This window comes from Gorilla gorilla, chromosome 4, assembly GCF_029281585.2.
Source record: "Gorilla gorilla gorilla isolate KB3781 chromosome 4, NHGRI_mGorGor1-v2.1_pri, whole genome shotgun sequence".
NCBI classification, from domain to species: Eukaryota; Metazoa; Chordata; class Mammalia; order Primates; family Hominidae; genus Gorilla; species Gorilla gorilla.
The window spans coordinates 125,476,174-125,488,429 of NC_073228.2; the positions used below are offsets into that span (position 1 = coordinate 125,476,174).

At 36.5% G+C, this 12,256-nt stretch overlaps 1 pseudogene; it reads left to right on the forward strand.

The window, feature by feature from the left end:
* Positions 1–11,058: 11,058 nt before the first annotated feature.
* Positions 11,059–11,649, forward strand: LOC101137569 (large ribosomal subunit protein eL18-like; annotated as a pseudogene).
* The last annotated feature ends 607 nt before the right edge of the window (positions 11,650–12,256 follow it).

Consider the following 12,256-nt stretch of genomic DNA (forward strand, 5'->3'; position numbering starts at 1 on the left):
CCAGAGGTACAAAGAGGAGCTGGCACCATTCCCTATGAAACTATTTCAAACAATAGAAAAAGAGGGACTCCTCCCTAACTCACATATTGAGGCCAGCATCATCCTGATACCAAAGCCTGGAAGAGACACAACAAAAAAAGAACACCTCAGGCCAATATCCCTGATGAACGTCAATGTGAAAATCCGCAATTAAATTCTGACAAACCAAATCCAGCAGCACATCAAAAAGCTTATCCAACATGATCAAGTTGGCTTCATCCCTGGGATGCAAGGCTGATTCAACATACGTAAGTCAATAAACGTAATCCATCACATAAACAGAACCAGTGACAAAAATTACATGATTATCTCAATAGATGCAGAAAAGCTATTTGATAAAATTCAACACACCTTCATGCTAAAAATTATCAATAAACTCAGTATTGATGGAATATGTCTCAAAATAATAAGAGCTATTTATGAAAAACCCACAGCCAATATCATACTGAATGGGCAAAAACTGGAAGCATTCCCTTTGAAAACCAGCACAAGAAAAGGATGCCCCATCTCACCACTCCTATTCAACATAGTATTGGAAGTTCTGGCCACAGCAATCAGGCAAGAGAAAGAAATAAACAGTATTCAAATAGGAAGAGAGAATGTCAAATTGTCTCTGTGTGCAGATGACATTGATTGTATATTTAGAAAACCCCATCATCTCAGCCCAAAATCTCCTTAAGCTGATAAGCAACTTCAGCAAAGTCTCAGGATACAAAATCAATGTGCAAAAATCACAAGCATTCCTACATACCAATAACGGATAAACAGAGAGCCAAATCATGAGTGAACTCACATTCATTATTGCTTCAAAGAGAATAAAATACCTAGGAATAGAACTTACAAAGGATGTGATGGACATTTTCAAGAACTACAAACCACTGCTCAAGGAAATAAGAGAGGACACAAACTAGTGGAAAAACATTTCATGCTCATGGATAGGAAGAGTCAATATCGTGAAAATGGCCATACTGCCCAAAGTAATTTATAGATTTAATGCTATCCCCATCAAGCTACCATTGACTTTCTTCACAGAATTAGAAAAAACTACTTTAAAGTTCATATGGAACCAAAAAAAAAAAAATCCCATACAGCCAAGATAATCCTATGCAAAAAGAACAAAGCTGGAGGCATCACGTTACCTGACTTCAAACTATACTGCAAGGCTACAGTAACCAAATCAGCATGGTAGTAGTACCAAAACAGATATGTAGTCCAATGGAACAGACCAGAGGCCTCAGCAATGATGTCACACATTTACAACCATCTGATGTTTGACAAACCTGACAAAAACAAGCAATAGGGAAAGGATTCCCTATTTAATAAATATTGTTGGGAAAACTGGCTAGCCATATGCAGAAAACTGAAACTGGACTCCTTCCTTACACCTTACACAAAAATTAACTCAAGATGGATTAAAGACTTAAACGTAAGACCTAAAGCCATAAAAACCCTAGAAGAAAACCTAGGCAATACCATTCAGGACATAGGAATGGGCAGAGAGTTCAGGATTAAAACACCAAAAGCAAAGGCAACAAGAGCCAAAATTGGTAAATGGGATCTAATTAAACTAAAGGGCTTTTGGCCAGACATGGTGGCTCATGCCTGTAATCCTAGCACTTTGGAAGGCCGAGGCAGGAGGATCATGAGGTCAAGAGATCGAGACCATCCTGGCCAACATGGTGAAATCCCATCTCTAGTAAAAATACAAAAATTAGCTAGGTGTGGTGGTGCACGCCTCTAGTCTCAGCCACTCAGTAGCCCTATGCAGGAGAATCACTTGAACCCAAGAGGTGGAGGTTGCAGTGAGCCAAGATCGCACAACTGCACTCCAGTCTGGCAACAGAGTGAGATTCTGTCTCAGAAAACAAACAAACAAACACAAAAAAACTTCTGCCCAGCAAAAGAAGCTATCATCAGAGTAAACAGGCAACTTACAGAATGGAAGAAAATTTTTGCAATCTATCCATCGACAAATGGTTAATATCCAGAATCTACAAGGAACTTAAACAAACAATCACATCAAAAAGCGGGCAAAGGATATGAACAGACACTTCTCAAAAGAATACATTTATGCAGCCAACAAACATATGAAAAAAAGCTCATCATCACTGGTCATTAGAGAAATGCAAATTAAACCCACAATGAGATACCATCTCACGTCAGTTAGAATGGTGATCACTAAAAAGTCAGGAAACAACAGATGGTGGTAAAGATGTGGAGAAATAGGAACACTTTTACACTCTTGGTGGCAGTGTAAATTAGTTCAACCATTGTGGAAGACAGTTTGGCAATTCCTCAAGGATCTAGAACCAGAAATACCATTTGACCCAGCCATCCCATTACTGGGTATATACCCAAAGGATTATAAATCATTCTACTATAAAGACACATGCACAGGTATGTTTATTGCAGCACTATTCACAATAGCAAAGACTTGGAACCAAGCCAAATGCCCATCAATGATAGACTGGATAAAGAAAATGTGGCACATATACACCATGGAATACTACACAGCCATGAAAAAGGATGACTTCATGTTCTTTGCAGGGACATGGATGAAGCTGGAAGCCATCATTCTCAGCAAACTAACACAGGAATAGAAAACGAAACACAGCATGTTCTCACTCATAAGTGGGAGCTGAACAATGAGAACACATGGACACAGAGAGGGAAACATCACACACCGGGGCCTGCTGGGGGATGGGGGGCTTAGGGAGGGATAACATTAGAAGAAATAGATGATGGGTTGATAGGTGCAGCAAACCACCATGGCTCGTGTATACCTATGTAACAAATCTGCACATTCTGCCCTTGTATCCCAGAACTTAAAGTCTAATTTAAAAAAAAAAAAAAAAAAGCATAAGACTTCATCAATTTAAAACTTTTGTGCTTCAAAGGACACTATCAAGAAATGAAAAGACAGCCCATAGGTAGCTCACCCAAATTAAAAATAGTCACAGGATTTGAATAGGTATTTCTCCAAAGAAGACACACAAATGGCCAATAAGACAAAGAAAAGATGCTCAACATCATTAGGGGCAAGATACAATTTCACACTCACCAGGATGTCTACATTTAAGACAACAGCAAGGATTGATGAGAATGTGGAGAAACAGGGTCCCTCGTCCATTACTGGTAGAAATGCAAAGTGCTGCAGTCATTTTGGAAAATAGTTTGGCAGGTTTTCAAGTCTTAATAATAGAGTCGCCATATGACCCAACAATTCCACTCCTAGGTGTACCCAAGATAAATAAAAACACGCCCACAAAAAACTTGCACATGAATCATCATAGCAGCATTACTCATATACTCAAAAAGTAAAGACAGTCCATAATTCCATCAGCTGACAGGAATGAATAAACAAAGTGTCATATACTCATATAACAAAATATTATTCAGAAATAAGGATCAAGAATTTGTACATAGAACAACACAGGTAAACCTTGGAAACATTTACACTAAGTGAAAGAAGTCAGTCACAAAAGGCTGCATATCATGTGATCCCATTTATGTGAAATGTCTAGAACAGGCAAATCTATAGTCAGAAAAATCAGAAGTTGCCTGGGACTGAGTTGGGAAGGTGGCAGCAGAGAAGGAATGGGGAATGACTGCTAATGGGTATGGGGTTTTTGGAGGAAGAGAGTAATAAAACTATTTGAAAATTAATTTTGGTGATAGTTGCTCATCCTGCAAATATATGAAACAAAACTAAACTGTACACTTTAAATAAGGAAATTATATGGTATGTATGAGGTGTCATATTTTCTATTCTCTGGAAAATGTTTCTTAAGAAATCTTAAAACTATAACTTCTGTGATCTTAAAATAATCTCAATATCTTAGAAATTTTTTTAGCAGCATGTCAAAAAGACTCAAAGTTTGTAGTTACAAGTAACAGTGAACACAACTCCAAAAGGCTTAGCCAATAAAATAATTCATAATCCCACATAAGCAGAACTCTAGACTAGGGTAGTATTTGAGGTTAATACGGTTGTTTAATATTTTCATTCAAATCCCAAAGTACCTTCTATTTCCTCTGGTCTGTCACTGTTAACATGTTGTCTTCAGTTTAGCTTCTCTCCTAACCCTAGACAGTTGCTAAAATCTCATGTACCACATGCTGACATGTCAAAGACAACCTGCAAAAAAAGGGATTGCTTAAAAGACTCTTTATAAAACTTTATAAACCTCAAACCCTTCGCAGAGCCTTCTGGTAGATTTACTGCCCTCACAATAGTTGTTTACAACTGCATCACATGCTTTCTCAGGGTGGATTTTGTTTAGTGTGAATATTGTTTAGTGTAGGGGTGCATGCTGAAAAAAATTCACTCTATTGGGCTGGAGAGGGGCCTGCTCCTCTGCAGAACATGAAGTGTGGAAACAAGAAACCCAGAGAGTTCATTAGCTCAAGTAGAACAGCTGCTAATTATAATAGGGAAGGATGATTATCTGCTATGTATAATCATTTCATTCTTATTTCTACTCTATTAATTAAAATGTGCACTATTTTAGTTCCTTCTCACCTGAATCTATTCATTTCTAAAACATACAATATTTGGCTTTCCATTCCTGAGTTACTTCACTTAGTATTTACCTTATGCAGAAAAAAAAATGTTTACTATCTCCAGCCATTCACTCCTATAAAGTATTTTTTCTACTCTCCAATGACAGCAACTGGTTTTATGATTGTTCTTAAACTAAATAAAAAGTGATTTAGAAATTACGGTAGTAAGTTAAAGACCACTTTATCCAATTGCAAGGTTTTGCAGGCAGGAGACCAATAAATAAAAAGGAGAGCAATTAAGAAAAGGAGAAGAGGAAATAGAGAAAATCAAGGAGATAAAAGAAGAGAAAGGAGGTAGAAGAAATAGAGCAGCCAGAAGAGAAGAGGAAGAAGGAGAGTAAGAAGAGATAGGGGAGGAGAAATAAGAAGAGGAAGAAGATAAAATGAAAAAACAAAAGGAAGAAAAGAGAAAAGGAAAGATAAAGGCAGACACATAAGACTGCAACATAAAATGTGCCATTTCTCCACACTTTGACATATAACCATATGGTAACCAATGTTGGCAGCAAAACTTTATAGCACAAAAACCTTCACGTAAGCAAATATAAAAAGTCATTTAGAAGTTGAAGTGATCTCAGAAAGGAATGCAGGTGGTGGCAAGTCAATCTTACTGTATTATAAATGTATGTAACAAATCACTGAAAAAAAGTGTTGGGGAAAATACTGATAATAACTTTGGAAATGAGGACTTCATATAAGCATTGTACTCTAGTTGATAAAACTCTCTCACATGTAAGTAGACATTAACAATTCTTTCATTTTTTAAATTTCCATTGGTTATTGGGGAACAGGTGGTGTTTCGTTACATAAGTAAGTTCTTTTGTGGTGCTTTGTGAGATTTTGGTGCATCCATTACCCGAGCAGTATACACTTCACCCTATTATAGTCTTTTATCCCTCACCCCCTGCCAACCCTTTCCCCCTGAGTACCCAAAGTCCATTGTATCATTCTTATGTTTTGGCATCCTCATAGCTTAGCTCCCACTTATGAGTGAGAACATACAATATTTGATTTTCCATTCCTGAGTTACTTCACTTAGAATAATAGTCTCCAATCTCATCCAGGTCGCTGCAAATGACATTAATTCATTCCTTTTTATGGCTGAGTAGTATTTCACCATATACATATATATATATATATACACACACACACACATACACACACGTGTACATATATATACACATATATACACACATATATAATACATACATATACACATATATATACACACATATATATATACACATATATACCACAGTTTCTTTATCATTGATTGATGGGCATTTGAGTTGGTTCCTTGTTTTTGCAATTGTGAATTGTGCTGCTACAAACACGCATGTGCAAGCATCTTTTTCATATAATGACTTCTTTTCCTCTGGAAAAGTAGTGGGATTGCTGGATCAAATGGTAATTCTACTTTTAGTTCTTTAAGGAATCTCCACATTGTGTTCCATGAATAATGGTGGTATTGTGATGGGAACTGCGTTTTGAAGATTGCTTTTGGGACTAACATTTCTGATACTGCTATCTATAAATATTGGAAATGAGCAAATAAATAAATGAGTGGCAAATTGTTGGAGCCACATTTCATATTGTTGGAGTGAAAATTTACAGATAAGCCAAATAAGAAGGCTGGAGTGACTTATGTGGTGATGGATTACAGTTGAAGACATCAGTGTGAACTCATGTTTAATTTCATAAAGATACAAGTGGTTACATAAAACAAAATTTACAGATATGTCTATATTCACGGGTTATTAATGCATATATTATCCAGCTCTGTCAGCTGAGAGGGCCTAAAAACAATGACACCCAGTAGTAATAAGCAGAATAGTGCTCAGATCTAGAGTCCTAATACTGTTCTCCAATAAAATAAGCCAAGGCTCCTTGGAGCAATGTCTGATTCTGAAACTTCGGCAGAAAATATAACAGATGAACTGGGAGAATCTTATTGTGCCAAAAAAGTATTAACACACTCACACAACACACACAAATACACACAATTATGGAGTTATGTCAAAAGGACACAGGAGTCAATTGAAAGATTTGCCAAGGGCCCAAGCTAAAACAAGTCAAGCAAAGGAAAAGAAAAAAGAACAAAATAGTATTGGGTTATAACCCAAAGTATAAAAGAAATATCTATGTACATACTGAAAAAAAATCAATAAATAAATGAATGGGAGTGAGAATAGGCAAATCTCCTATACAGAAGAATTCCAAATAGCTAATGAAGACTCTGTGTCCTCAAATGGTGAGAGCTGACTCCTCACTTCTTAAATCTAGGCTGCATGTAGTAACTCCTTCAGAGAATACAGTATAAAAGGGGGGGATGGATAGAGTAATATCACTCTGGAAAATTGCAGTGGAAAAACATGGCAAATGATACCTGAGCCAAGTGATCAAAGTCATTATCAGCAATCATACAGTGAAAGTACATACTCAAGATTATAAAAATAACACTTTATGTCTACAGTATTTCTCTGTAAAACCTACAACCCCAGTTTAATCATGAGAAAAACAGTAAAATCCCAACAAAAAGGCACCCCACAAAAATACCTCATTGTTGTCAGTTTTCATATTTCTTTCAACTCTTTTTTTTTGTGACGGAGTTTTGCTCTTATTGCTCAGGCTGGAGTGCAGTGGTGCAATCTCGGCCCACTGCAACCTCCACCTCCCGGATTCAAACGATTCTCCTGCCTCAGCCTCCCAATTAGCTGGGATTACAGGCATGCACCACCATACCTGGCTAATTTTGTATTTTTAGTAGAGACGGGGTCTCTCCATGTTGGTCACGGTGGTCTCGAATTCCCGACCTCAGGTGATCTGCCTGCCTTGGCCTCCCAAAGTGCTGGGATTACAAGCATGAGCCACTGCATCCGGCCTCTTTCATCTCTTTTTATCTGAAACAGTACCTTAGTTTTCTTGTTTTTCATGAAGCTGATATTTTTGAAGGGTTTCATTTATTTTATTGACTGTTCCTTAAACTGGGTTTGCTTGATGTTTTCTCATAAACAGATTCATGTTACAAGTTTTTCTAAGAGATTCTATAGAAATGATATGTTTTTTTCAAGTGCACCATATTCATAGGCAAACGTCTGCTCTGTTCCTTTATTGGTGATGTTAACTTTGATCATTTAGTTTAGATAATATTTGCCAGATTTCTTTTTCACTGTAAAGTTAATCTTCTTCCCTTTCTATTCAATAAATATCTTACGTCAAAATGTTAAGATGCTATAAATATTCTGCTTCTAATTAAACTTGTATCCACTATTTTTAACATCCATTGATGATTATTACCTGAAGCAACTATTAATGTGATAGTTACCAAATGGTAAGTTTAGAAGGTTTCATCAGTCTTTCTATAGCTTTCAATTTGCAGTCCATGTACCCCTGATTTAAGTAGGTAAAAATATTAGAATAGTTGATATATGGAGATAATTCATTTATCCAAGGTTTTAAAGGTATTTTTAGAATAGGAATATGTCAACTAAAAAAAAAAGCTTCTGTAGCAATATACAAAAAGTTATTTTCAATATAATAATTTAAACATTTTCTATATTTAGTTTAGATCTTTACCACATTTTTTGATGTTGACTAAATGAATATTTTAAGCCATTTTTTAACTTTTATCTAATCAAGATTCACTGTTCCGTCACAAAATAAAATTATGGTGTGAATAGAACTCATTTTTGAATACGACTCCAAGCAAATTATGAGTTTTTCTGTATGCAGTGGAATGAAACAAGTTTAAAAGTAAATCAATATACTCAAATTTACTTCACTAGTATTTTACAGCATTTACCAGACAGTGTATCATATGACAGTTAAAGTGAATCTCTATACAACCTGATAGAATGAACTCCCAGAAGGCAATGGTATTATCTTTTTTTGTATTAAATAGGAATACTTATCTTATATTGTTCATATAATGGAATGGATTTAGTCTGTTTAATGTATGTTTCTATAAACAGCTTATTGTTAAAGAAATAAAATGTTTTAAGACAAAAGAAACTATAAGAGCATTTAAAAACCAGAAACGTATCGCCTTTCAGCCTTTTGGCTGAGATCAAGTGTAAAAAGTGGAAATATGGCTAAATTATAAGCAAAAACAGGGATAGCCATAAAGAAACTGTATTAAAGTTGTACCTGAAAAGAGAACTATGACCAAATGTGCCAATTTATCAGAGAATATCTTTCTATAATACTGACATGAACGAAAGACAAATGGAGTCCAGTGGCCTTTGATTTTGTTATTATATTCAACATATTAAAACAGAAGGCTATTGCACTAATTCTAGAATAAAGAGTTATTTGAATTATACCACCATATATTTCATTCAGATGACACCATATTGTGATCGTCTGCCAAATGTTCTCAGGAATGCTTCCGCTTTCTAATACGTCCTTTTCTGGGCAACTGCCTTCTAATATCTGAGTTTTTCCGAAAGTAACAATTATCCTCTGCTTTTCTGAAGGCATTACATGGGGGGAAGGGAGGTGAGGAAAGCAGGGGGAGCAACAGATTTTCACTCAGAAATTCTCTCTCCAGAGACTTTTTGAGCCTACTGGCAGAAGAAACCACTCTCTTTGCACTTGGAATGGTATTAATGTTTCTTCTTGCCTATTTTAATCTATCTTTCACACTACTAGAAAACAAGATTCCAGAATTTTAAAATCTTAAAGAATTCAATCTTTTCCTACAACTGTAGGTGAAAATTTTAATTTCGTATTGTAGAATCCTCAAATCTTAATAAGCTAAGCGAGTTTTAAATGAGTCAATATACATTCTCTGTTATATTCAGCTTTTACTATCTCTCGTTATTCTTCAGTTTTTAAGTTTGGACATCAAATTTTAAATCCAGAGTAATTAATGATTAATGAAATATTCAAATTTATTTTAAATGAAATCATAACTGAATGGGGAAAGGTGCTGTAATTTTTTGTGAATATAACCGCATATTTACTTGACTCTTCTAAAACATCTAAATCCATCACGGCTTTTTTCTACCTATTCCACCCCTTGAAAACCTCCAAAGTATCTGTATTCTTTATCCCAATATTTAACTACTACACATTTCTATAATGTCATATCCTGTAATGTGAATACATAATACATAGTTACATTATCAGTACTGCTGCTAAGTAAATCACTAGCTAGAGAAGGATGTATTATTTATACCACATAACACTTAGAATTCTGCTATAGAATAAATTAGAATACAGAGCAGGTATAGGTGCTATTACATGAGTTCTCACTGCTAAATAGTTTTGATAATTAATTTTAATGTCAATTCTATGAGGTAGGCATTATTATAGCCAATGTACGGACGTGGAATCTGAAGCTTGAAGTGGTCACATAACTTTTTGAAGATGATTCAGCCAGTCACTGAGAAGGATATAAATCAAATGCACTTTTCTTTAATCACAGCCTGTGACTTTTCTACTACACAATACCGTATCTACACCTTTACGAAATAAGTACTTGTTTCTACACGTTCCCTTTATTTGTTCCACGTGTGGATTTTTATAACTTTACCTTAATTTTATGCTCATTAAAGAAAAATAATATATCATATTACTTTTATATTCTGTACCTTATGAAGAATCAGTATGGTTTCTGGCCATGGCAAAATGGAAGAAGGGCCTCACATTAAGTCATAATATACTCCAAAATGTCAAAATGAAGTTTGCATGTTACAATTTATATATCCAAGAGTGAAAAATGCTGACAATCCCATACATAGTAGGGCATCACATATGGCAGAGGATGACATATAACTGGCAACCATAAATAATTTGTATTAGTTTTAAGACAATGTAAAAATTATAAATTCTTGATCTATATAGTAAGTAAAAACCAAAGTTAATTCACTCTGTGAGAAAAATTTGTCACAAATCTTCAAGGCAGGATGTGTCTTTTGCCCTGCCCCAACTTTTATGGTAGAAATCACTTTAGAAATCTATTTTAAATCTGTGTTCTGTTTAAATGGATTTTGTAAAGTTAAATCATATGGAGTGACGCAAATTCCATTTAGATAGCGAAGTCTCTTTCAAAACATAGGCAATAAACTATTCTACAGAAGATGCAGGGTTTTATAATTTTTTTAAAAAATGTAAATGTGTTCAATTATATATAAAGCAACTGTGGATTACCAAAACATGGAATGTCATAAAACTTACAAAATAAGTTCTTACAAAATAAAGGACTATTGACATTTAAAAGTTGCATTCAAAAAATGTTGGGGGAGAAAAACTCTCAGTTGTTATGCTACTTTAATGAAAGCTAGTATTTTATCAACTGTGATTTTTAAAAAATATATTTATTGTAAGTTATGGGGGGGAAGACTCAAAAAAGCTGTGGAACTAGGAAAGGTTTTTAAAAAGAGAGGTTTTTCCCTTAAGTTGTTAGAAATGGAAAACTAAGCTTTATGGACCTGGCCCAGCCTAGGCGCCATCATGGGAGTTCACATCCGCCACAACAAGGACCAAAGGTTCAGCGCAAGGAGCCCAAGAGCCAGGATATCTACCTGAGGCTGTTGGTCAAGCTGTACAGGTTTCTGGCCAGATTAACCAACTCCACATTCAACCAGGTTGTGCTGAAGAGGTTGTTTATGAGTCGCACCAAACAGCCACTTCTGTCCCTTTGCCAGATGATCCGGATGATGAAGCTTCTCGGCCGGGAAAACAAAACGGCTGTGGTTGTGGGGACCACAATGGATGATGTGCGGGTTCAGGAGTGCCCAAACTGAAGGTGTGTGCGCTGCGCGTGACCAGCTGGCCAGACCGCAGCAGCATCCTCAGGGTGGGGGCAAGATCCTCACTTTTGACCAGCTGGCCCTGGACTCCTGCAAGGGCTGCAGCACCGTCATGCTCTCCGATCTTCACAATGGTCCAGAGGTGTACTGGCATTTCAGCAACGCCCCAGGAACCCGGCACAGCCACATCAAACTCTACGTTTGCTCCAAGGTCCGCAAGTTTGAGTGTGGTGGAGGCCTACGGGCCAGCCAAAGACACGAAAACAAACCCTGGATCCTACCCTCTTATTAAAATGATTTTGGATACTGACAAAAAAAAAAAAGAAATTAAGAAATGGGAAACTATGGCTCCTCCTTTAGTGAAATTAAGAGGTGAAGCAGGCTGGGCTTCTGGGTGGGGTAGGGACTTGGGGAACTTTTCTGTCTAGCTAAAGGATTGTAAATGCACCAATCAGCACTCTGTGTCTAGCTAAAGGTTTGTAAATGTACCAATCAGCACTCTGTAAAAATGCACCTATCAGTGCTCTGTGTCCAGCTAAAGGTTTGTAAACACACCAATCAGCACTCTGTAAAAACGGACCAATCAGCACTCTGTAAAATGGACCAATCAGCTCGCTATAAAATGGACCAATCAGCAGGATGTGGGTGAGGCCAAATAAGGGAATAAAAGCTGGCCACCCCAGCCAGCAACCCAAGGTCCCCTTCCATGCTGTGGCAGCTTTGTTCTTTTGCTCTTTGCAATAAATCTTGCCGCTACTCACTCTTTGGGTCCACACTACCTTTATGAGTTGTAACACTCAACGCAAAGGTCTGCAGCTTCACTCCTGAAGTCAGAGAGACCACAAACCTGCCAGCAGGCACGAACAACTCCTGACGTGCCATCTTTAAGAGCTGTAACA